Source organism: Streptopelia decaocto (genome assembly GCF_964273445.1).
Source record: "Streptopelia decaocto genome assembly, chromosome: 5".
Lineage (NCBI taxonomy): Eukaryota > Metazoa > Chordata > Aves > Columbiformes > Columbidae > Streptopelia > Streptopelia decaocto.
Window position 1 is genome coordinate 11,831,214 of NC_138659.1, and position 27,793 is coordinate 11,859,006.

Here is a 27,793-nt window from a genome sequence, read left to right on the forward strand (position 1 = left end):
TAAATTGCTTCGCACTATACGAATCTCAAGTGCTTTGAAATATTTGAACCATTCTATTTAGAAGCCATCAAACTTCTGAGCACATGCATCAAAGAGTTGTTTTAAAAGCCGAAGGGCCGCAGTGATGATCCCAAGGTGCAGGTGAGCACGGCTCTGGGCATGCTCAGCGCACGTGGATCTCAATTTATAGAACAATTCAACAAATTCTGCCCAAGTGTCAATCTTTAATTAACAAAACCAGATTCTGTCATAATTTCAAACCACTAAAAAATTTCTAAAACTAGAAAAGCACTGTTATAAAATAATGGCATACATTAAAACTATTATTACTTCTAATGTATATTTATAGAACACCCTTTTATCCTGGAAATTAAAACATCTTATTAACATTAAACTAAGCTTTACAATACCTCTGTGGGAAAGGTGAGCATAACTATGCCCACTTTACGCCGGGATGAAGGAGGCACATAGAGGTTAAGTGATTTACCTTCAGAAGCACAGTTACTAAAAGGAGTAAAAAGCACGGGGCTGAGCTCTCAAGGCGCTGCTCTAGATAATAAAGTATCATTCCCACCAGCGCAGCCATTACAATGGCAATGGCACTGACCGCTTAGGAAGCCTTGAACTACATCATATAGAAAATTATAGCACTTGTTACAGCGTACCCAAAGTCACCTACAAGTGATATTTGCAGTCACTCTCAGCTTCTGTTTAGCTTGCCTTTTTTCTTGTTCTTATTAAGTATTTTGAAAACAATAAATAATTTCTACATTTCTCTCCAGAGTATTTTCTAACTCAATTTAACAATAACAGCACCAATATCTAGGATGACTAAATAGTTGGGTTTGCAATGCCTGACTTCAGGTATAAAGGCAAGTGAAGATGAAGAGCAGGACTAGTAGCTTGGGTCAAAGTCTCCAGGTTTTGCTTCAATGCAATTTTACACTGCGGAGCAAACCAACATCAGCGAAGCAGGATTATGTCCACCATATGGTGAGACTCCATCGGCGGTGGTACAGCCACCCAATTAATCTCTATCCCCCACCATCCCCTTGTTATTTATTTATTGTGACAAACCCATCCTGATGGGACCCCCAGCAGGGAGCTGCGTATTCCCGGGCTGCTCCCATCCTCATTCTTTATCGGCCGATCTGGTACCGCTCTCCGGCCAAGACGTGCGGTGCTCCAAGGTCACGACCAAGGAGGCTCGCTGGGTTTTCCCCAGCAGACAGGAATAAAGGATTGCTCAGACCTGCCCTCCATCAAAAGCCAAATAAAACCCACTCCCTGACAACGAGCCTTCTTGCAGCGCTTTCCAAAGCCCGGCTTTTTAACATCGTGCGAATGACCTCGCTGTTTCTGGAGACCGTCAGAATGTTCATATATTTCAGTCCGTGCCTCCTGCTAAGTCCTCTCTGCAGCCGGAGCTGTTCACGGTTTCCTCAGCCAGCAAAAACAAAGAAAAACCTCATCAAATCAACAAACCGGGCAAACCCCTGACCTCCTCCTCCTCCTTTTCCAACCTCTCCCGCTTCTCTTTCTCCTTAAGGACAGGTGGAAAATTTTTCATATGATTAACTGAAAATTCAAGTAGGAATCTACACATCAAACAGAATAAAGAATACTTTAAAAGAACTGATATCTCAAAAAATGGGCCCATTTTCCCTATTATTCTATTTCACATAGGGAAAACCAATGTTGATAATAAAAATGTGTGATTATTTAAGGAATAAACACAGGTGAACTAATACTCCATGGAGTTTTAGTCAATAACAGATTACTACCACATTACAGATGGGGCAATATGAACTAAGCTTAGGTACCATTTTTGTATTATGGATCTATACTAGCAGCCGAGTTTTCACAACTCTCCTTCATTTTATGTACCTGACACCTTTCCTCTTGGCTTCCATTTCAGCCCCTGTTAAGTACATATTTGGCTGTAGTGGCCAATTTTTTTTTTGTTATTATTTTTTTTGTTTTTCCTGGCAGATGATTTTCCTTGTTCTGTGCACTCTGAGGACTTCAACGTGGCATGTGAAAAATTTCCATTTCAGGTTTTCTTGAGCTTTGTGCAAAATAAAACTGCTGGTAAAAATACACAGATATATAAAATCATACAGCACAAAAAACTGCTCGATAGTTCCTTTTCCTCTATCCCTACCATCCACACTCTTGCCTTTTTTCCGACAAAAACTGCAGAAATTTTGCCATGAGCCCAAAGCCCTTTCTCGAACTGAAAAGTCAGAGGATTTTGACCACAAAGAATTGCCTCTGATTGCCACGCCGTGGATATGTTTCTACTCTCACAATATTGTAGATTGAGAAGAAGAACGGAGAATTACCATAAAAATCAGGACGTGTTTTGTTGCATCAGTATCACGTTGGCATCAACAACACAGACTCAGGCAGAAAAAAAAAAAAGCAGCCTTTTGGTAGGCAGCCGACTTGTTCTGGGTTTCTGCTGTGTTTGTAACCACGCGAGTGGAAGATGAAGTTGAAACTCGGCAAGAAGGAACATCCTGCAGCTCGGTACGGAGCCACCACGCTGAGCTCCAGCGAAATCTGAGGTACGGTGGCCATAAATAATGGAGAAATGGAACTGTATCTACGTCTCAAAGGATCATTACAAATATATGAAAGAGTTGGGTGCATATACGTCTATATACATACATATAAAAGGTAGGATTCCCTCCCACACACACATTGAAAAAGATTACGCTTAATGTGTTGACTCTGAAAATACAACCTAAAATTCATTTTCACTAGGTCCCAGTGCTGCAAAACTAAATTTTGAGGAAGAAAATTTAAATCAGAAATGTCCAGAGCTCTTGAAACTGCCATCTACACTGTGTAGACAAAATTTTAATCAAACTTTTAAAGCCATGGTTATGATCTGATGAACAGACAGCTTGACTTGATTACATTTTTAAGTTTCAGTTTCTATTTCTGTTTTAAGATGAAAAAGATCATAGAGTGTCAGAAATTTGAATACTGAATAGCAAAAGCTCTTGCAGGTTTAGAAAGCATATAGAAAAGCTGGCAAAAGAAAACGCTATTCCATTGCCACCATCTGCTTTCTGGCATATTGAAGAAACTTTACTAACAGCAACATTTTCTTGCATTAGAATATCTGCTAATTAGTTTTGTTGTAATTTTTTTTTTTTAAATTACCTTTTACACAGAAGGCAAATAGCCAGTTTTTTTGGCTGGCTACACCTTACACCACGTCTGATAACTTTTTCACATTAAGTTCAGTTTACCTCACATTTTTTCTATCAAAATCCTATCTTTAGTGTAGTCAAAGCCTGCAAAAACTTTGCCTTGCTGAGACTAAAGAAAAAAACATCAAACATACGAAGTGTTAAAAATCGCTGAATAACTCAAAGGAAAAAAGATAATTTTGAAGGCGTTTTGGCTGAAATCTATTTTCCTTTGAATTGCATGAGTGTTTTAAAATGTTAAAAACACTACAGAGTGACTAATGAATGTAAAAGAATGATAAAGAGTATGGGTCCAGTTATCAGTGATGTGCCTAAAACAAAATAATTTTGGACAGTCTGCCATGCAAATATTGACTAAAATGTCATAAATAATGTCTGCAACAAAGGAAATCCTGCAAAGGAATATTCTGTTGTACTTAATGCATTGTGGAGTGTGCCTTTCAGCAAGCACTACACTACAGAGCCTGAAATCTTCAGTTGGACAAAAAAGCTAAAATTTCCTAGATAAAAAATATTACTAATTTTGGTTTTGTTTTTCAGAAACAGATATTCCAAAAAGTTAAAGGTACATCATTACATTTGGAAAATAGTTCACTTAGAAGCTGACTTTTCAAAAGACATAAAAGAGTTGTGCAAAAATTACAAACAGACCAAACGTAACCACCTCATTGGCTTATGACTCTTTCCTCTACCCTTTTTGACATTTTCATCCATCTCTTTGCTGGCAGGGCAGAGGCTGTTTGCAGGTCTTTATCAAAATGTAATGAAATAAAACGCAATGACATGACGTCCACCACTGCCCTGGGCCAGGGCTTAGACGACAAAGATCCTTCTTAGGACCTAATTGTGATCAGGCAAAGAAGGCAGGAAGGGCTCAGAAACTACTTTCAAAACCTCAGCATTTTATTACTTTTAAAATAGCGTTAAAATATGAAGTCAAAATGAGGAAAAACATGGGAAGTTGCATTAACAACTTCAGACTACTTGCATCTACACTGACATATTGTGCTATGTGTAATCACAAACAACCCAGTCACTTTTTCTGGGAGTCTACTAAAAAAATTAAACAAGCAGGGCTACACTGAAACCTTCTGCCTGTTGTTTTCAAAAATGTAATTTCTGAGAAAAATTTCACAGCCACAGAGATGACAAATAACAAAGATATTTTACATTTCTAATGCATCTTTCATCCAAGATCAAAGGACTTCATCAACATTCATTCTCCAAATACTCCTTTGAAACAGAAGTACTATTAAACCTATTTTATATCTGTATCTAAGATGATGTGTCTTCTTTATAAAATGCTAGTTACTCTATTATCTCTCTAGGTGGAGCATGACTTTACAGGTTAAGTAATTTGACCAGAAATACTTACTAGATCAGTGGCAGAACTGACAATGATCACATTCAGGAGTCAAGAATCCTAAACCCATCCTCCTTCTCAGGCTAATTAAAAACATACACATGCAAAACAAGTTAAGGAGGACAAAAAAAACCCCTCTACCATCATGGGCCTGAGATGCCAGCAAGGTAAGCACAGTATCTGGAATCAGGAGGGACATAAACCAGCTGGTAGGAAATGCCGTTGTAGTGTAGGATAGATGGACAGACAGATACGTGTGCGAGGGTAAGGAATTATATATGAAGAGAATGGGGGTGAATTTGCTATTTTCAAAACATTTTTGGAAAAAACTAAGTCAAACTTTCAAAAAGCAGGGGATACTGGCTGCACCCCCAAACACAAACACAGGGGCTTGGGGCAGCGTCTCTGAGGCAAAAGAATTCAACACTAAACTTATGATTATTTAAAAATAAATTACAGACTGTGTTACAACCCATATAATTTGGCCCTTGGGTCAAGCTTGTTCTTGACATAACCCAACTGGAATTACACTGGGGATAAATTTAGCGCAGTATTTTCATAAGGTTCCTTTTCTTATCATTCCTGCAATCAGGTCATATGTGTCTACAAACGATATTCTCGCGGCTGCTTTGTAACATGGATGAAATGTTATCAAGTGTGTTCTGCCGCCTCAGAAAATAACATACGCTCCGTGAACGTGCGCAGTCCCCGCTTTTGATAAAAGCAGCCCCCGTTTCAAGAGGTGTGTTTCATAATCCTTTGTGGCTTCGCAGCAGTTGGACAATGAAGAAAAACATTTCGGCTCCCCTGAAAGTTTGACTGTTCCTTTTCAAACAATGCGACGCGAGATTCGGGACATACTGCTGACACAGCAACACCAGTGCCTCAAAGAAACTGTGGGAAATGTCAAATTTATGGTCCTATGGGTGATTGGTGGAAGGGTTTCCCCCCCCATTCAGCAAAGCCTCTGTCAAAAACAGAGCCTCTAGAAAGTTTTTGGCTACGTCCCAGCAAAGCAGAAGGAAGCTGTATCCCACACTTCCCTTGGGACTTAATGAAATATACAGCCTCTGGGCTTCTTTCAATTTGGTCTTTCAGATTGCTAAACCAGTGAAAGAAGGATCCTAGCTGTCACAAACGTCACATGTTTGGGGTCACCTGCTGCTCGGGGGTTCTCATGCCAGTTGTTGACATAATAAGCACCCCTTACACTTTAATTACAATTCACAGTGTGCAAACTCTGCAATCTGCTTTAAGGCAAGGCAGTCTTTTAAATCAACACTAAATTCTACCACTGTTCGAGCAGAAACGGGAGGAAAAAGATGTCCGGCTGACTGAATAATTGTATTCAAATATTTGTGATCCCGAAGAAAAGTAAGCGCTACCCGGCGAAAAGAGCAACTGTATTGCCTGTAACACTTCAGAAAGCGTAGTTAAAACCAGACGTGCTTCTCGCAGTCACGCCGGCGACGCACGTGAGACGTTTCCATTTGATGAGCTCCCACCATCGGCAGCTCAAACCTGAGCCCCCAGCTGTGCTGGGATGGACGCGACGTCGGCGGCTGGGATCCTCCATGGGAGGGAATTTCTCAAGCCCTCTTAGTACGAATTTCAACAGGACTTGTGCAATGAAAGCCTGAACGGGAAGACTTGTTTGTTTTATTCTGGAATGCTTTATTTAGCCCAGTACAAGAAACATTGGGTCTGCTTAAAAATACTTATATTTTGAGAAAGAGATGAGAGTCCTTCAATTTCTTTGACTGCTACTTCTTTATTAACTGTTACTCCTAATAAAGACATATCAAGACCACCGAACTTAAATAAATTATACCATCCGGAGAGGAAAAAAAAGACTCCTCTCCTTATATGTTAGAGAAAATCCATTTTAGCATTCATGCATCTAAAAATGCCTCCAGTCAATTATATTATTTACAATGCCTTGGTTCAATCCATCTTTTCCCATGGAAAGAAAAAGAGCACAAGATGGGATGTGTGCTGCGGGAGTACCTCTAGAAGAATTTCGACATTCTCTCTGTTGGAAATGCTGTTAACTTGTGGGCCGATGGTTATGGATCCCCCTGCCCACAAAGTATTCCGGCAGCTGCGCCCCGTGTGGGTATCGGGGAAACAAAGGAGTCACCAGCGTGATATGAGGGTTTATTCCTATTTACATCAACAGGAGCGACTTCGGCCATAGGAGGAGGTTGCTGGTGTCCAAATGACTTCTCGGAGGGAAAACCCGATGGGTTTTCCCCAAATTCAATAGCTGGCAAGCGGCTCTTTTTGACTGAAAGGGACACAACCTCCTCCTGCCACCGTTCCCGCCACCTCTCTCCCTGTATCAGCGACCTCAGATAAACTCCAAACGTTTTGAAATTATCATTGGACTGTGAAGCACTTCAATGAAAATCTATAAAGCAAATTTACAGTGTGCATTTATATGTATTATATATACGCTTAGAACAGGATTTATCATTTCGCTGACCTTTGAAGCACTGATATTTTTAGATCCAAAAATTGTGTGTTGATTGTACTTCAACCCAGTCCCCTTACAATGTACCAACTCCTTGATATCTTCCTACAGGAAAGATAATTGCAATGAATTTTTACATTTCAGCACATGGGAAGATAAGATTAGACAGTAGGGACATAAAAGCAAACTGCACCACATAAAAGATAAGTTTCTGAAAGTTAAAATTTACACCAAATGTTACAGATGAAAATGTTCAAAGCTATTCACAGGGCCTCGTGCTGGTCCCCTTATAAACCATGCAAAGACTGCAGAGAACCAGCACTACCCTTCATTTAATCCCTTCTTCTCGTGACCTGTAAACCCTTTGGAACACACAAATTATTAATTATATTATGACTATTACTAATTTCCATTTCCACCCAGGTGCCTCAGTAACCTGGTCCCAAGGCTACAGGTGCTACACAGGCCTCACCATCCCAGAGGATTGTTCCTACTCTAGTGGGATTATCTACAACCTAAGCAATTCATCCCAAAGGGCAAAAAAGCATTTGATTTCCCCCTGTCCCTGTCTGTGTCTGTCCACTGAGTGTCTTACTGTATTTTTTAACATGATATTTTTATTATTTCCCTCTACCATTAATAGTAGTTTGTCCAGTGCAAGAAATGAGGACTAACAGCAAGTGAGATATGCTTCCTTGCGTACAAGGTATAAAAAATTAAAGCTAAAAACCAAATTAAAGTAGGGAAATACACCGAGAGAGCCACACAAAGTGTCCTGTGATTAATGTACATGCAGCAGACACCAGACACAGCCAGTGCCCACTGAAGGGCACAGGTGCAACAGCAGAAAAACAACCCAGTGCAAAGCGAAGTTTCTACAAGGGTGGTGAATAAAGGGCCCGTTCTGGAAAGCTGTTCTCCCGACAGCAGCCAGCACACGGCATCTGCCCGTCCCGCCGGCCCTCACACCGCCACGAAAACAAAGAGTGTTCTTGGTGCAAGGCCAGGCTCCCACAAACATGTTCAGAAGTGATTTTTCAATCACAGCTTAACTATATTTTCTATTTTCTTTCTCAAACTTTACCTTCTCTAAGGACTACTTCTATGAAGAGTCTCAAATTTCAGCCACTTCTGATGAAGCCCTTTGCAAAAAAAGTGTTGCTAGAAATGTCTGACAAGGGAAAAGTGATTTTTTTCCTTACTACACAATTACTAAAAACATATGGTGGATGAGATTCCATGCAAACCTGGAGTGGGGTCTGTTTTCCACAAAGAGGAGGGAAGAAAAGTCGCAGCCCCAATCATGGGATTGGTAAAAGAAGGAGCTACGATGGAAACTATTTTGAAAACTTAACTCTGTCAGCCAATGCAGTAAAGAGTAAGCTCAGTATACAAAATTACATGTAGACCGAATCAACCCCACTCTCAGTATCTGTGGGCGTGAGCTGTATACAGTGTTTGGTGAAGCCCAATTCATGTTCAAAAGAAAATTAAACCAAAGAATAAGTTATTAAAAGGAGCCTTTGAAGCAAAAAAGCAATGATGTGTGAAAGACAGAACCAGTAAGAGTTTATTTAAACACACAGCACAGAAAACAGGGAAAGCAGAAATTAGGAAATTAGAAGAACAGTCATGAAGGCACCCAGCAGCCTTTTCCTGGTACTAGGAGTTCTTATATCTATGAATATTTTACCCAGATTCAACTATCTTTTTCAAGTCCTTCCTATCAAAATTGCAGACATTTTCTTCAGTAAAATCAGAAAAGTGATTCAAAATGTATCGGTAGAAGATATAAAATGAGCTGCGTGTGGATATTACAAAGTATCTGGGAACCTTACACCCTTTAGATCTGCTTATTTAACTATTTAGCAGCACAATTTAAAATTTGCATACGACTGGTTTGATGCCAAACCATAAGAATAAAGTAGGAATGTCTCTGTCGTTCTATGAATTTCAAACTCAGTTTTTTTTAACTTACTCCTCAAATGTGAACTGAGCTGCCTTCCTAAAATGACTATGTAGCCCATGATCTAGTCAGAAAAGGATACATAATACTCTAAAAAAGTTTGCTTTTTTGTTCCTGTAAACTTCCTATCAAAAGTAAACTGGTTTGTGAACATGCTCAGAAATCAGATATTTCATGCTGGCTCCAAAAGAGGAATTTCTCCATTTAGCAAACCCAAGTCTAAAAATAAGTGTCTAAAACTGAAGCAAGTTGGTTATAAAACCCAATCCCTCATTGCACTGCAGCGCCCAACAACGCTCAGTGACTAGAGGAATCTGGCCCATCCTCTTCCAACAGCTTTCTCATCTTGGAGAAGCTGTGAAAATGATTTATGTGATAAAATCAAGCCACAGAACTATAGATCCATCCTCCAAATGTCTCCTAACTTGTCCCCATGTCACTAAGGCAATGTGGATGCACTATGCTCACCCCAGTGAGTAAGGTGTGAGTACTTATTCTATCGACTAACCAAGGTCCTGAGTCAGCACACTATTGCAAAGCCTCATCTCTGCTAGATACTAATTTTATTATGGCAGGCTAAATAAAATAGGAATAGCAGGGGAGAGCGGGGAAGGGCAGCAGAGGAAAGGCAGCCAGAGATATTACAGAAGTTTACGCAGTCGTGTTTTTATATATGTGCCCTGAGACTCAAACTTCTTAGCAGAAGTGCCATGTAACCCCAACTACACCACGCCTGTGTGGTTGTGGATTTTGTCCCTGAAGTCACCCTTCATTTCACACGCCAAAAACCTACCCTGGAGAAAAGAAGAATGTCTTTCTTGCTAGGTATGCGGTTTGGTCCAAATTGAGGGAAGATGCTAAAGAAAAATAGTCAGTTTAAGTGTCACAGCTCGGTTAATAGGGGCTGAATCCATTAGTCATGACAGGCAAGCCTGCAATAAATCAGGACTGTATTACACTCCCCCACTAGGCAAAATCCTTTTCTGATTTTTCCCCACTCCTTGTTCAAAAGAAATACCCAGTACGTATTCTGGGACAATTTGCTGTGTGCTGTTGAGATCGAGAAGCAAGGACACTGGAGGGGTGAATGCACCAAATATCTGACTTTGCGGTTTATCAACCTTACGCAGGTTCCATAATCCAAGCAGAAACTCTTCCCGTACCGGAGCCTGTCGAAACACCTACGGACCATCTCTGCTTCACATGATCTAGGAGAGGGCTCTTATCCTTTAACCCTGCACAGGGACCTCGCTGCCAGCTCCAGGGATCACTAATTATTATCAGTTCTGCACCCAGGACTGTCGCCCTGCAGATCCCCGTTTTGCTGAGCGCTGTATAAGCAAAGAACAAAGAGAAAGCCCTTACCTCCAAGAGCTCAGGATTTACTGGGCCTGCCAGGGGAGCAGGGCAAGCACAGCATCTTACTCTGCTGCCAAGTGTAAATCTTCAGAGCTCTGGCTCCAACCGGCCATAAATAAAAACGGGAAAAAGTGTAAAGTAATTCTGTTCACTTTGTTTCATTTCAAACCCATGAAGAAAAGGATATATTATATACATCCAAGTCCTTTAATAAATATATAAACCACAAAAAGGTAGGATTTAGACTTAAAACACCACCTCAGCTCTAACTACAGTGTCAATAATGCAGTATGATAAGAAATGTGGTTTATTGACCCCTGTTTTAGGAATAGATAACGAACCACATCTAAGAAGCGCCTAAAATTAATGCTGAGTGTGAAGAACACCAAAAAGAGGAATTGCTAGCGAATATTTATGTACTCAGGACCAAGTGGGTCGAAACTCATGGCTTGATTGAGCCTTTCCTATTGTACAGACAGTCCCCGCACTGACGCTCACACACGTGGGATCTGCTGCTCCCAACCTGCAGAAATCTCCTTTTTCCGCCCCTGCCCACCCTGCGCTGACCACGCACGGGGGTCCCGACGGGGCAAACCGCTCCTGATATGACGAGAAAGGGCAACCTGGAGGGTGCCCCCGTCCCCAGGACTCAGCTTCGCTAAATATAGAGTGCAGAAAGCACTTCATCCTGCGAGCATCGGGAGGCTTCAGCGCACACACAGACTTGCAAAAGATCAGCCTTTACAAATATTTTCTAACTGCTCCGACCATGATCTTGAAGATGGAATTTTATTTCCTTTTTTTTTTCCCAGTTAATTTCTTTATCTATTATGCACTTGAGGAGACTTCATTGTCCAACTATTTTATTATTTACTAGACAAAAAAATATATTTGTGAATGGCTCCATTATTTCAGCAGTTAGCCTTCTGGTGCACAGAAAGTTTCCCTTCTGAACAGGCACTCATTCATTCTGCTGCACCATTGTACATTTTATGGCTTGCCATACCAAAAAAAAATAATCTTTTCTTTTTTATTTCTTCCAGTGCTCCTATTATTATAATAGTTTAAAATGTGGCTTCCACTATATTTATACCACTCCACTTGGGTAGAGAATAGCTGCCCACAATAAATCTAGCTATTTTCCAAAGTAGATTGCTCATTAAACATTGTATATAAAAGAGCCCTCTGAGATTCAGAATAATCCACAAAGTGTTTTTTAGATCTCTCTTTCTACTTAAATAAATAATTGTAATCATGACTGTGAACCAAGCACTGTGCTTATAAGGTTGAATTAATAAAAACTGAACTTTATATAAGCCTCGGCTACAGAACATTATGCTGGTGAAGAATTTCAGGTGCAAATAATCAGAGATTACTACACACGAGGGAATTCACCAGTGGTCATGAATACCCTCAATCTACTTCCGCAAGGTGAGCAATATATTCTCTAATATGATGTAGTGCAGGCTCTGTTGTTGTGTTTTAGAAGCTTTTACTGAACTGAAAGTTTTCTTCTTGTTCTATTCGTAATGCTACTTGCCTAGGTAAATGCTACTAGGTAAAGCAATCATTTCTTTAACTAGTGCATTTACAGGAGGGACAATATACCACATGCTCTTAAAAATTTTCTGTTTGCTAACTTCTGTACTTTAGAATAAGAGCTACGGTACTAAGCAAATGCTTTCAAAACAGTAAAATGGGAAAAGGGAATAAATATATATGGTATCTCTGTGTCCGCCCCAGTCTGGCTGACTCAGTCCAGCTGCTGCTAGCAAATACAGATCGAGTGAAAAATCCTAACTTAACTCCATGACAAAGTGGTTTTTTGCCTCTTAATCATAATAGGTTCTCCCAGTGATAACTACGCACTTGGCCCCAGAATTTACTTAAACTCTCCTAAACTGTAGTGGTAATGTAAAACGTGGAGTGCTGTGTTACAGATTGGATCTGCAGCTAGATCTGGAATAATTCCATTAAAACCCGTGGAACTACAGAGATTTCTATCAGTTGTGGTACCACTATAAACATCTAGTAAATAAAGCCTGCATTGTTAATGCTGTCACTGGTGAAGCAAATTCCATAACCCACAGCACACAGACTACCCTAGGCTGAACTACACAAATAATCTCTTAATTTTTACTTAATAACTAATTTAGTCACTATCAGCCACACTCCATATAAAGTTTAATAGTTGCCTGAGTAAAGAACAGCATAGAATTCTTTGAAGAAAAAAGGACCCAACTCTTGAAAGAAAATTAAGATTACTAGGTTCATTAAAAGCAAGAAGGTGTCTGACACAGGGAATAGCAGAAAGCTTGGTCCTGATACTATGCCCGAGGACAGGGACACGGTTGGTCCCTGGAAATCTTCCTAAGTCACAGATCTTTTCTTTTTTTCCTTTTCCCTACCTTTCCCCTCTGGAGATCATCTAGTCCAACTGCGTTACTCAGGACACAAGATCTGTTGCTATCTTCTGATGTTGAGTAACATGGAAAAGAGCATGGCCTGATCAGTGTACCATGAGTTTAATTTGGACTGTAAAACAGTGGTATTTTCTTTCCAATTCTTTCCGTTTCAAATTTGTAAACCCAAACCCCATCCTAAGGCAAGTCTGGTCAGGTGTAGCCAGGTTATCCCAGGAGGGACCCTGGCTCACAGTCTCCAAAGGATGTACAATCTTATCACTCGTGCTCTTACTACAGATAGTAAGTGACCCAGCCTGAACATTCACTACTAATTGGCAATGACAAATGGCTTGGGTGAATAAAGAGCTTCCAGGCAGAGGAATTTTATCTGTGTGGACTCACACTAAGTGAACTTCACCAGGATTCACCGGGTTTTGCCTGTTTTGCTCTTTGAAGACACTTCAGGTAGAGCAAGACACATTGATTTGCTGTCCTGTGCCCGGAGAAGAAACTTATCAAAAATAAAAGGGGAGAAAGAAGGCTTTGAAATGTACAGCACAGTCCACAACAAAATAAAACCAGGCAGCTGGCACGTGGATCTATGAAGAAAATAAAGGAGTGATGCAGACGGAGACAAAGAGAGAGGGGAAGAAATGGAAGAAAGAAAAAACCGAAGCAAGCTGGAGAGGTGTGTGGAGGGGATATGAGATCTATGCACTGTTAAGGACACAGAAAATCCCTGGGATTAAATTGTGTTCTGGGTAAAGTTTACCCCAAACCAGACTGCCAGGCAAAGTCTCCCATCAGTGGGCGGAACAGGACTGAGGGCTGTGCTGCCTTTGTGCCCATCTCCAAAGACAGGGAGAAAGCAATGACGAGTGGAACACAGAGCAAAAGGCACTGAAAAGGACAGATGAAAACCCATCTCCTGATTTGGCTCCACTCCATAAGTGTACAAAGGACTAGGCTGTCTGGTAACATTTGTAATTTTTTTTTTGGATGTTCGAGAATACACACTTAGAATAATTTTGTTTGGTAGCAGATACCGAGGAGCAACTTACTGGAGAATCAGGCGTGACACTCGAAAATCCTGCAGGATGACCTCTTTATGTACCTCAGTATACATATAGTCACTTAAGAGCATGATTTTGGGGAACACAGTCACTAACTCCTTTAGACCCTTTAAAACCAAGGTTCATATGTCAGCACAACTATCCAGCTACCTCGTAGTGTAGCATTTTATTGACAATGAACAGAAAATCTTTCTGCAAAGCTAATACTGCCGTTACTCTTCAGAGTACCATGTGTTTTTTCCACTCTAATTTTGCCTAACAGTCAACTGAAATCCCCATATTGCTTTCCTCATTCATAGCAAAACCTCACAGCACTATGAAAACCACAGATACTGTAATAAGTCATGACTCATATCATCCAACATCACCCGAGTAGGAATTATCCATTTTACTGTAAGGATATCTAGGCCATCTCTACATCTAACATTTTATCTAGAAGAAGACCAAAACATATCACTTTGAGCATAGAGGGAAAAAGGAAGTTTTTGTGGTTAAAGCAAAGGCCAATGAGTCAGATGATGTGGGTTCTGTTTCCAGGCCTCACACAGCCTTCCTATGTGACTCCGACCGAATCACTTCACGTCTCTGTGCCTCGGTTATCACATCTGTATGAAGGATGTCAGCATGTCAGATCCATTCATCTTGGTTTCTCAAATTTTTTGAGACATCTGGGTGGGACATGCAAAGTGTTAGGATAACTACCATGCATCTGTTACTCTGCTGTGAACAGAACAATTATCTGCTTCCGGATGGAGAAGAAAGTTAGTGGAAAGGCCAGCCTCAGATAAAAAAGTAATAATTAAAAAAAAATGTGAGGTTTTTCTAGAGGAGCAACTCTTCTCTGATTTGACCAGTGCAACCACAAGTAAAATAACTCAAAGGATGCCGTAGTACAGAGCCTCAGAGAAGAGACACTGACAGACCTCAGAAATCCCTTGACCTTACTCTAGGTTATTGCATTGCGCTGTATCAGATGCAGCAGTCTTTTTTTCAATTTATAATTCATAGGCATATAATTAAATCTTGCACATTCATTTTGAGAAAGCACAAGAGCTAACCACTAACCCTTAAGCATAGTCTAGCAGTGGCATTTGGAGAGTCAGCCACACTCTCTCACCTATGCTGGCAAACACATTACTCTGGCTGTGAAGGAAACCACAATGTGGGAAGGAAAGCCTACAAAAGAATGAAAACAGAAAGTGTCTAAGGCCTTGGCAGAAGGACACTAAATAAAATAGAGAGTGGTGACTCATTTTGGCAGTGAATCCACCTCAACCCCTTCAAAGGCTTTGGCAAGAGTCCTCGGAGGAGACCCCAGGCTTTTGCCAAGCCACAAAACACCACAATTATTATCGCAGCAGTCATCAACAAAACAGATTTTGTAAACTGACTTGTTGGCACATAGATTAAAGAAGCTATAAAAAGGAATAACAGCTGTTTGGGTTGCCCTATGCAGAAAGTTACTATATAAAAAGTACTTTTACACATATCATATATACGTACACACAGATGCACATGATGTGTACATGAAGAATATACAAACAAGCAAAAGTGCCAAAAGCTTCTGAGGGATTTCATTTCTCTTCATGGGAGAAAAACTCACAGGTCTCAAAAGTTGTAAACTAAAGGCTTGATCCTCTTCCTTGTCCTATCGTTTCATAATATTCACTCCACATTTTCATTAGTTGCAATGGAGTTGTTTCCATTATACAAGAGTGTAACAACATCAGAATCTAGGACTAACAATGGCTACTTAAAGCAAAGTACCACAGACATAATTCTCCTCCTACTTACTGTTGCGTAAATCAAAAGAACACTTTTACATGCAGGAGTTGCACTAATATGAGGGGGAAAAATGGCCCAGAGATAATTTTAGAAAAGCTACAACACAGAAGTGTCCTAATGTTCAGCTTTCATGAATTAGGAATGTTGGAATATTCATGTAAATAAAAAAATAAGTCAACTTGAGTAATTTAAAATTAGGTTTTCAGCATCTGATGAGGGTTTGTCTACCTAGACCTCAAACACAAAGGCAAGAATCATACAGCAGAATAAGCTGCTAGATTCAATCAAAAACATGGTGATGCAAAATTTTTATGCTGGTGTGCACGTTGTAGCTAGGTTTGCAATTTCCCAAAGACTGTGCTTTATTTAAAGCAGATGAAACATTGTCTTTTAAATTCATAGTTTTCAATTAAAGTGGCAGAAAGATGGATTAAATTGAGAACATGAGACCAGTACCCTGATGTAATCATTCCTTAAAAGGCTTCACTAAGGACAGCAGTGTTCACTTCTGGTTTCCACACTGATTTTTTAAAAAATCTCATTGATACGCAAGACTTCTCTTGATTTTTTTTTTTTTCTTGTATTTTGACTGCTCTAAATTTTGGTAATGCATAATATTAAAATATCATGAAAACAAGTTTCAGAGAATCTAGTATATAACTCAATAAATGCGTTTGGCTCAATTAAACTCCATGTGCCCTGACCAGTATCCAACACTTTTTTTAGAGGCTATGTGTCTAATCTCATCTTTTCACCACAGAATCAAGAGTTCAAATTACATCATTAAAAATAATACCCTGCTCTACGGAAGTACTATGGATATACAGGCTGCCAGTGAAAGAGAGTCAGTCTGAACTAAAGGGATGTTTATAACCTCTACAAAGACATAAAGGCACAGATTATGGGAGAAATGTGGATATAAACAGCAAAAATCACTGCAAAAGACATTTGCATCCTTGTGAATTTTCTCAAGCAAATGGATAAGGGCAGAGAACATTTCTTGGTCCTTGCCATTCCTGCAGAAGAAATGATGTGGCCTTTTGACCCAGCACCAGCAGAGGATATGCAATAGCGGAGATGAAGCATTTGGATTTGGGTGTTTATCGTGCTGCTGGTTTAATACCTTCCAAATGACTGACTGAAGGAAGCCGTCGCATCACCCCTGGATGATAACGCTCACTTTTCTGTTGTTTCCTTAAAGGGTGAAAATACACAGAGGTAACTTGAGACACTGAAAACTCCTACCAGATGAAAATGGACATAGTTGTGGGCTGAGAGTGAGACTATGAGAAATGGAGTTTTTACTAATAGAATCCACCTGAATATAGGTATTTGCACTGACAGAATACTCTAACATTCTGTTATTGTAACTACAAATATTTTCCAGCTGCATAAAGAACCATTTAATATTTTCAAAATTACTTGTCCTCGGGCAAGCTGTTTATTTTCAAGTGCAATGCAAAAATTAGTTAGGACTGTACTTACTGCCTGTATGCACAGACAAGGGTTTAGCACGAGATGGTCAAAATACAAATAAAAACCAATACATTTAAAGTTCTTAGATTGAACTATTTGCCTTTTAGTCTAAAGCTTTGATTTTTTTTCCTTTTTTTTTCCTGTAGTCCTAGGCCACCATGGACTACATAATGCATTATGCAGACACTAAACTAGCTAGCACGCGAGCAGAAGCAGCAAGTTTCACCTATCCAAGTATTTTAAAAGCTTGCAAGCACACACTGTCTCCTGTGCAGCCCGGAGATCCCTGTTGAGTCTATGCCAAGTCCCTGAAAAGTTGGACACTGCATCCGGTATTTACACTAAGCTAAAATTCTAATCAGCACTAACAGCAGTGTGTTTTAATTCACCCTTATGATTTTATTTCAATCTGCTAAGTAGCACAACTGCCAGAAAGAAACTGCTATAAACTCCAGTAAACAAATGCAGGAAAAAAAAAAAATCATAAACCTGTTGGAGATAAAGTTTGCACCACTTTAGACATGCAGCCCAAAAGGAAAGTCTGAGACTTTGGTCAAAGCTGCTCTCTGCTGATTTCTTTTCAAATATCCTACCATACACTTTTAATTTTTTTTACTTTCTCTTTTTCTTCTTCCCCCCCCCACCAACATGTTTGGTACTTTTTAGCCAAGGAAGGAAAACGCTAATGTTATTTTACACTGGCTATTTCACCTCACGTCCTCCCCTACGCAGCTTTCTGCCAAGTGCTGTGAAACAAGAACACAGTAACTACTTGAATCTCTGGATGACACTATAAATCGTGGTGCCAAGAGGCTGGTGCCAAGTCCGGCATCTTCCTTATTTTGGGAAGAACAACAACAACAAAGAAAATCGGCAGGAAAATTCTGAGAAGTTGGTCACCATTTTGGACCTGTTCAGTGCAGTCAGACCTTGGCAGCCATCTTACAGCTTGGCAACCATTTTGAGAATGTGCCTGGCAAGCTCTCAGAGCTCGCCGACACTGTTTCAACACAGCGCTGGTTAAATATAGTCCAAATTAAACAATACCGTGTAATATCAGGTAAACTTGCCCTTCATAAATCCACCCAGCACCACGGTTTACAAGTACAACTTTAAAGAGCGAGGGACATTGCGCCTTAACCCTTTCCCGGGCATGGTGCTGGTGAAGCCCTGCTGGGACCCCCGGCATCAAGGTCGCCATGAACCCCCGATGGAGGGAATGTTCCCCCCGGGGCTGGCAGCAAAACGGGGAGACGGCGGATGACAGGATACAGAAGACATGTTGCCTTTCATCACTGTTTAACGAGGCTCCCACCGGGGAGGAGGAGATGCTGTGTTGGGGGATGTCAGGGGAGACCATACACAACACATAAACCCGCAGCTGTTGTATGAGGAAAAACTACTTCAATTTCCTGACGAACTTTTCCATGTGCTCCTCTCTCAGAGACAAAAAAGAAAAGTTTGAGGAGAAAAAAGTCATCCCAGCAGTCAGACGCCTTAAAGAAGCCCGGTTTATCAAGAGAACGCAATGCCGGTGGTGCAAGTTGTAAACAAACACTTCCCTTCTTCTCCCCACCCCACAGGATCGGCGTGTTTTTTGGACCAAGCGCTTCGCACTCTGACAGTGCCAAAATCCCAAGGAGGACTTTGTGCCAGTTGAAGAAAGGCACGGTTGTTAGAAACCGCTTTGGCCCAGGAGTAGGAAAAGTGTTTTGCAGATCGACGCCCCGGTCGCGAGGAGGATGGAGGAGCCGGGGGAAGCGCCTCGGTCCCGCTCCTCGGGGCCAAGGGGTACGGCGAGGTATTCCGGCCATATTTCTCCCAGTATTTTAAACAATCCCCCTGCTGAAGAAGTCCATTTTTCATATTTAATGTAGTGTAAACACATTTAATAACTTCAGGAGGAATGCGGGGTGAGTGTTTTTACAGAACAAACAGTGCTATCTCCAGGACTGCTTCACTAAAGTTTAGTCTACACGAGCTCTAACTCTGTCAGCCTATTTGAATAAAACTTAAAAGATAATATATATGGCTAAAATTCAACACTTGGAAAAAAGAGTGCGTAAAAAGGCAAATATTTGAAGGTACTAAACAGTATCCGAGTATTAAAATGACATTTTGGGGAAGTATTTAATATGTGAAGACAAATGTCTATTGGAAATGCTTACTACACACATTATATTCTGCTTCTTATCTTGAAATAATTTAGAGTGGAACAGAAGAGATCAAGTTTATGCTCTATTAGCATAAAGTTTAAAATATAAGAGTTTTTTGACCTTGAAGTCTGAATTAAATAATGTCTGGGATTTTTATTCTCCCTCTTTTTTTTGCCCTTTTGAAATTTTAATTTGGGGGGAAAAAAAATTAAAAGCCAACTAATTAAGTGCAATTTCATAGTGAATGAAATAAATTAATTAAACCATAATTGAAATGACAATATTAAATATGAAAATATTATGCTGGAGTAGATCAGAATAAAGTCTTGACACTGCTGGATATCTTTTATATTGAAGGACAGTATCTGCAGCCGCATGACGTCAGCCGTGCTGGAATAGTTGGGAATGCATTGATAAATTGCTCCATCGATTCTGTTCTGCTTCACTTACCATAATTATAGCACAGTAATGGATGACATGAGTGATATATTTTTACTTTAGAGAAAAGCCAAGAGTTTGCCTGTTTCTTTATGAGATTAGACCAAATCCTTTCAATTAATACAGCATGATTGATATTGAAAAGTGTACTGGGGTAAGATACTTGCTTCATGTGCACATCTTTAAATGTTATTGGTTAAATATTGAAATAAAATTCAAAGAGCAGTTTCAGTGCTTTAAATAACAGTGCCATTTTGGTAATGGGAAAGACGTATTGTCACAATTTTGAAAGACTTTTCTAGGCCCGCTTTAAGCGTTTTGATTTTCTTAGATCTAAAAATCACATTTACAATTAATATTCGTATAAGGCAGGACAACTTATAACATTTTCCTTGAAATCTATGAACCTCACTTAAATAACACTCTACAGGACCAGGCACCCTCACTGAAGTCCCTGGCAAGGCGACCAACCGTTACGTTGGGAGAAAGGCCGGGAGGACGGGATGACACTTTTCAAATATGTATTCAGTTTTCATCTGCTCTCCATTGAAGTCACCTCCCACTGAAGACAACTGATGAGGTCCATGTGAGACCCAAGGACAGAACTTCCTTCTGACTATATGTGTCCAGCAGCTACTATTAAGGCCAAAGGTGTGAATAAAGAGTGAGTAGAAGATGAAGAGAAGTCTTATTGCTACAGAGGAACTGCTACATGGTGCACAGCCATCTCTCCCTTCTCCAAATCTGAACGAAAATACAGAAGAAAGTAGCGTCCTGCACGGATTCTGCAACAATGAGATGTGGAGGCAACTCCCCTGCTCATCTTTTATCTCCCTTCAAACATTCTGTTAGGGTAACTTATTGTACTTCCAGGTAGTCATTCATACAAATAATAATACTCTTTTAAAACTTTTTAGAATGTACCGCCAAAGAAAACGCATCGTAACCCTAGTGCTTTAGGAATAAAGTCACCTTGAGAAGCAAGAAAGGAGAAGTATTCTTGCAGAGGAGATGTGACAGAAGATGAGAGTAGGTAAGACAGAAAGACATCAAACCACTGCCACAGAAGACAAATCCATATTACAAAGATAGACAGTAGACAACTCTTTTACTGACTCTGGTAAAACTGTCTCTTTAAATGTAGGAAGACCTGCATACTTCTCACAACTCAAGCTTCCCTTGTGGATACAGGTCCTTCACCTGAACAGAGAGAATATATGTTGTAAAATACTACATATGCAATTTTCTTACTCTTTTAGCTGTTCCGGTTATGGAAGTGCTAACAAAAGGACCCTGAGTGGTTGCTTTGTAGTCAATAAAAACTTTTTTTTCAGCCAGTCCATTGTACCTTCATGGTGAGTAATTTCAACATAGAAGTGAGCAAAAAAACCAATACTGATGGAGTTTTGAATGAAGCCAGATATCTAGATATCTGTGGAGAAAAAAATGACGTTAACAAAATGCACTCCTATCTCACACAGCATTTTTTCAGCATGTACTTCAAAAAATACCTTAATCAGTTTATCTAAAAATTGTAACGGGTCCCCTCCCCCCAAGCAGTAAGCGTACAAGATTGATCTCCACTTATAACTGTTGAATTCATCCCCTTCTTATGTTACAAAGGCTGTCACTGGAAATAAAGTGTAACTTGGGATGGCTGTGGCAGCTATCAAACCTCCTCTGACACATTAGAGCCTCTGAAACCCAGACACCCCAGGTTTACATCAGAAAACTCCAGCACGTAGCCAACAACTCAAAACCAACCATCGACCAACCTATTGATTTCCAGTGGGGAAACCAAGACGGGAAAAGCACCAGAAGAGATAGGATTTCTTTTCCTCTCCTCCTCGCTAACTTAGTGGCTGCCAAACTCGGGTCTTCTCAGGCTTAAGCCATTGGAGGTTTGTGTTGCAGCTCGCCAGGATGTCTGCCTAAGATAATTCAAGCTGAAAGCAGACGATGTGCAGTGGGAGCTGATTAGCCACTGACTTCCAACGTGACCTGTCTCGGTCCCAAAAGAAGCTTCTTGACAGTAAGATATGGAGGCTACGGCACAGCTGAAAAAAAATATGGTTATCTTTTCAGATGGTATATGAGGACATCTGACTTTCGTACTTAGGCAATTAGAGGAGGCGCTTTCTGCAACTGGCAAGTCCCAGCCTTGGCCTTTAAAATATTTGATCACATACTGCAACAACAGGTTTAAAAGAGATTATTTTCAAAAACTCTCTGCAGCCAATATGAAATCCAGTGAGGATTAAATAAACCTTAAAATAATTCACGGTATGGAAGGAAGGTGTTAAAAAGGCCATATATTTTTCATCTCTTTCTTCACCAACAAGATCAGTCTGCTGTGTGTTTCAGTAACTTTGCTGAAAGTATTCCAGATTTGCATCCGTGTAGCTGTAGGTACTTCTGACCTTACGTGGAGACTGGGAAAATAATAACTATAGGTGTGATTTTGATCATTCATAATTTAAAAGGAAAGATCTCGTTTGCTGCAGATCATCTGTTTCACTCATTATATTAAAATCTTAGCTAGCACTTTTGTGTTTAATTTGGAGATTGCATGGCCCCAGTTCAAAATGAAATCTCGGTTCTGAATCCCATGGATTTTGCAGCTGACTCTGAGCCTCAGGAACACCATTTTCCAATTAGAAAGTGTATGGCTAGAGTGTAAATCCTAGTGCATATTTTATACTGAAAGGCACAATGTTAGCAAAGCACCCAAGAAACCTCTGAGGATCTTCTGTAAAAACCTGATGAGTTTGTTGTAAAAAATCAAAATGTTTTCTGCCTTTAAAAACGCGACTGTGCTACAGTATCAGAGTCAGAGCATCATGTGTTATTTTTAATTCACTACATTAATGGACTGCAAGGTCCAAAGTATTTGACATATATGAACTCTTCTGCTGCTCCCCTTCGTAAAGCTCCAGCATTTTTTACACAGCTCTGCAGGAACACAGACCATAACGTCTGGAATGTTTTGATCTTATCTTAAGTTTTTAATAACTTTCTTTTTTATATACTACATATTTTACATTTTTTTTTATTGCAAAACTCACTTTGCAGCTGTTTATTCCCTCCTAGCTCGAGAGCGGTTCTGCTCTTCTCCAGCTCCCCAAAGGACAGGAATGGAGGTGCTGGCCCCCAGCAGGGGGGTGCTGCCGAATCTCAAGGCTCCCCCACCTTCATCCCCGGAGGAAGAGGAGGCCGAGCCGCGGGGCCAGGGCCAGGACACCCGGGAGGCAGCTGCTCGCTGGGCAGCCCTGCAGACACTTCGCAGCTGCTTTCTTCACGGCGTTCCCAAGAAAGTGATGTGACTCTCCCCAGGCGATGAATCCACCTTCTGAGACACAGGGATCAGATTGCACCGCGTTGAACAGCCAGGCTGAATCAAGCCCTCAAGTCCTCAGCACTCTTTTTTTTTTTTTTTCCTCCACAGCAAGGAGAAAATACGAGTGCATACATTAATAAAGCTACACCAAATTATTATGTAAATGCTGCATGTTGGAGTGGGTATTTTAGTTTTATGGTGGGACAGCAGGAATAAGCTTATAAATCTAAGGCCCGGGGTCAATGCTTAAGAAGAGATTACCTCTAAGCTTTACTTACACATTCTATTTTGGCCCAACAATTTACAGCGTATTCCTGGAAAAGAGAATCGTCCCTGCTCATTCCCGCTGGGACAGGGCACGTGGTAAGATGCATCTTCCTGAAACGTCAGGAAGCACCTAAGAAGGGATGGTAAATTCCCACCGGAGCAGCACAGAAGGCAATCTGGGGGATCAAATAAATCCGCCTGGCACCTTTTCTGGCTCGTGACACCGGCTTTCATGCCGTCTCGTCGCCCATCGAACAGCTTGTCGTGACCCTCGCCCTAACAGCTTCGCCTCAAGCCAAGATCCCTGAAGGCTCCTTCCAAAACAAACCACGAGAAAATTGCTCTGAAGCAACGTTCTCCTGAACTGAGATGCGACTCTGCTTCCACCCATGTGGACCAAAGCACGTGAAAATACACACACCAAGTACTCCAGTTTCCAAAAGGGAGTCCGAAAGCTTTGATTGAGAGAGAAAAATTGTGCAGAAATTTCAAAGAGGTCTCAATACAACCAGCAAACTACGTCTGCACATCTGCACACCCCTGGTTTTTTGAGGACTCAAGTTACAGACGCCATCGTAGCGGCCGCTTCCAGCTGTACGACCAAGCTCACAAAATGAGGTTGTAAAATAAGAATAACCTTGTAACAATACAGTGTCACTCGAGGAATGAGATTCTTAGTACACAGACGGTGTCAGAAGGGATCGTCAAAATATTACGATAGATACTAAAATGGAATTCCTGTTAAGATTTTAACTTACATTTATACACAAAGGCAGCATATTTAAAGTGTGCTTGTTAACAGTTGCAGTTATTTTACTGACGGAGAGGCAAGCAGAGAGCATCATAAGGAAATCACTTTGGTAAAAAGTGACTCTTTTAAATAATACTAAATGTACTATTTAAGAGAATTTAACAGAGATTAAGAAGCAGTACATGTGGAATGTTTGATTTTGTGCTCTAGTGGCGAAGGAAGATATAACAGCATGTTTGTACATAAGACTCTTAATGTTTGGAGTCTCCAGCTGCAGAGTTTCAGGGCTGAGTTACTGAGCACAGGCCAGAGATTACCCCAACTCGGTTAACCAAAAAAACCCGCCGGAGGGACATTTCCATCCTGCCTTGCAGGGTTCGCTGGGACACACTCTCCGAGTCTCTGGCGAATAGTAACTCACTCCCTGTGATCAAGACGATAAGTGGTAACTAAACCCCTTTTTTAGCACCTAAGAAGCATGCTTTCTAACTCTGCAAACTCCAGACCGCTTCCTAGAAGGAAAGAAAGCAAAAAGCTTACGTCAGGAAACCATTCCTCAGCAGACCCGTGTACAAAAGGAGGGTGAATGCACCCATAAAAAGCAGGGTGGATACATTTACTTGGCTTTTTTTTCTCTCCTTGGCCTGAGAGGCACATGACAGAAACCGGAGCGGGATCAAGTCCAAAGAACTATCCTCTTTAAGGATACACTCCGTGGTATCACCAGCGCGTCTCAGCCAATATTGGCTAACAGTCGCTGTCTGTTTGCCAAGCAGAAGTTTGCCATGTTAAACTGTCACTATAATGCCACCTTGAAGAGGCGTTATCATCACTCTTGCGATGATACACGGCAACCGTGAACGGAAAGCGAGGCCGGAGCTCACACATCTGAACAACAGACAATCCTGGTGCCACAGATAAATAACCCAACAGACAGCGCTGCCTGCTTAGCGCTGCCGCGATCCAGGAGGCCTCTTCAAATGGACATTCCCCGCAGTAAAAATTATACTCTTTTATTACTTTATAACATGCCGATTACTGAACTGTATTAAAACACTGAGAACGCAGAAACCCATTTTATTATTTCTCTAAATTTACTGCTTCCCCGCTCTGAATATGGTATAAAAAGCCCAACGAAAAGCCACAAGATCACTTAAGCATCTCATGGAATTGATACCGACCTAAAACCTTGACAAAAACCCATTCCCAAGGCATCTTGCCCTAAGAGCTTCAGAGGTAAAGGACGCAGAGACAGCCAAGACAGCGGCCAAAGGCAGGGGCTGGATTTCCCCTTCCACTAGACTTCTCTTGAGATTGAATTAGGCGGATAAAACCTGGGTAAAGGAGAGCATTGCACCAGACAAAAGTGCTATACGCTGCTGCAGACGCGGCTCACCATATGGGAAAACACTCCCGCAATATCGCTGCAAGGCTCAGCCAGGGCTGCTGCGCAGACTGCTCCTTAGTATGGCCAAGTTATAACGTGGACCTGAAATTTGATTAGATACAGGGTGGGAACTTTTTTATTTTAATTTTTATTAAATAATAACTGTATAATATTGACCTTAATAATTACAGACTGGAAAAGTGAACTTGGCGTTAACGGCGCCGTATTGATTTTTGCAAATGCAAAAGTACAAAAGTACTTTAATGCCTCGGAAAGGTTCTAGTTACCACATTTGAAAGACCTCGGGAGAACAGTGTCTTGGAAGGCTGTATTTTTCTGTATTCTTCCTTCAGTGGCGCTCCTGAGCGTACACTTAACAACCCCTAATATTTAACAACCTGGTAAAGCCTCCTCAGCCCCCTTCGACTCAGTTCTCAATACTTCGCTGAGTTTGAGTCAGCTCTAATGGGTCAAAGGCAATTTAACTTATTAAAATACTTTATTCAATATGTAATACATCAGTGAATTAATATATTATTCACCAATACATTCTGAACTATTTAGCCAGCTGTATGAAATGTTTCTAATACACTAGCTGACATTTTTTTAATTACACAAATACTTTGGGTCGCAAATAACTGTTCGCTATTTGGCAAGCCGTACAGATTATATACAGTTAATTATATTCAGGTTGGTATATGGGTTATAAATAATTGTGATAAAACTGTGGTATCAATGCTGACAGAATTTTAGTGGAAATCGACATTTTCCTACACGGAAGTAACTGAGAGTTATGAACAGAAATACTGCCTCCAGAAATGCAACTGTAAATTAATAAGTTGTGTGCGCACAAAATGACTTATTAAGACACTACATCTTTTTGCCTTCAATTCTCATTAATTTCATGTTTCACCTTAATTTATTTGAGAATTTTTTTTCATTCCTCTTTTTTGAAGTATTGTTTGAGTTACTGACTTGGAAGTTTTTCACAGCCAGTTCCTCTGTAGATTTATATTTGCATGTGAATCCCGATCTTTAAGGATCAGCTCTGAATCCTGCCTAAAGATCAGTGTGAGCAGTCAGGTATTATAATCTAAGCTGGAGACCAAGCAGTAAGCCAGACCCTGGGACTGTGGGACATGGAGAACCTCAGCACCCAAAAGGGTCTGAACCACAACGGGTTTGCCTGAGACGCTGTGGTCATTTGCATTCATTCGAAGGTGATCAGCTTTATAATGACATCAAAGTTAAACACAAAATTCTAAATTACGGAGCTTGCGCTCTTCTCCGTGAAGTCAAACCTGGTTTAACCAAGTCAAAACTCATTCCAGGCTGTGCCTTATGCCATGACAAACCCACCATCTGCTGAGGGTTCAGCTCACCGGCCTCTTTTCCTGAGATTCCCTGAAGTAGCAACCTGAATATCACACCTGTTTATCACGACAACTCCCTTTAACAGATCCTTCTGTTTCCCTGTCCTGACTATTATACCTGTTAGCATCCCGCAGCAGGCGAGGGGAACGCGACCTCTTCCCGTACACGAGGGATGAGCCTGAAATTTGGAGCCCAGGTGTGGATTAGCTGTTCCAAGTCAGTGCATGTCACCGTGCTTTAAGGATGTGCAGAGGCGTGAAGAAATTCAACACAACAACCTATATCCTCAACTTACCACATCCTCATCTGAAGCAGTTGTGCCTGGAGGGACCATTTCCCATGTTATGGTATGTAGTAAAATACAAAAAAACAACAACAAAAAAATGCCAACGGAGCGAAACAAGACAAAAAAAAACCTAAAGGAAAATGGATACCTTTTGTGAAAGAACTATTACTAACTGTAAAACCAGTGGGGGGAAAAACAAAGGGAGAGGGGGAAAAAAAGAAAAGAAAAAAGGAGAGCATATTCTTCGGTAGGGGAAGTTTCTCCTGTAAATTGGCAGCGAATCAGTTACTAAATGACATGCCTAAAATCAGGTGGTGGATTATTGGAAATGGAATCTTTGTCCCAGGAAAGCCAACGGCAAAAATCCTATTGATTTCAACGGGACGAGGTTGTCTCTCCGGACTTCACAGTCAATCATGCAGAATTGGCAACAGCGTCCGAACGTCCCTGTTTGTTATTAGACCACGGAAATCTGTATTAGTTTGCTTCATCTGCACTTGTGAGCAGCGCACCGGCACTTCTTTATATTTTTTTTTTTTTGGCATAGAGGTGCAAATAAGCAGAGTGGGTTCAATTTTTCGACCCAAGCCACATGAATGAGAGCTCTGCTGTTTCTCCCGAGCATTTCAGAGTCCATTTTCTCCCCCAAAGGCATGGGCAGCTTCACCGCTAA

The 27,793-nt window shown here is 40.8% G+C and overlaps 1 protein-coding gene and 1 long non-coding RNA gene across 9 annotated transcripts in view; both read right to left on the bottom strand.

The window, feature by feature from the left end:
- NFIA (nuclear factor I A) overlaps window positions 1-27,793 on the bottom strand; it is a 250,412-nt gene that overhangs the window by 123,318 nt on the left and 99,301 nt on the right. The window lies entirely within an intron of this gene.
- LOC309440099 lies at window positions 20,620-21,631 on the bottom strand. Its single transcript, XR_014184125.1, has 3 exons — window positions 21,494-21,631; window positions 21,067-21,150; window positions 20,620-20,918 (listed from the first exon to the last, which is right to left on the bottom strand). It is a non-coding gene; the product is annotated as an uncharacterized lncRNA (long non-coding RNA).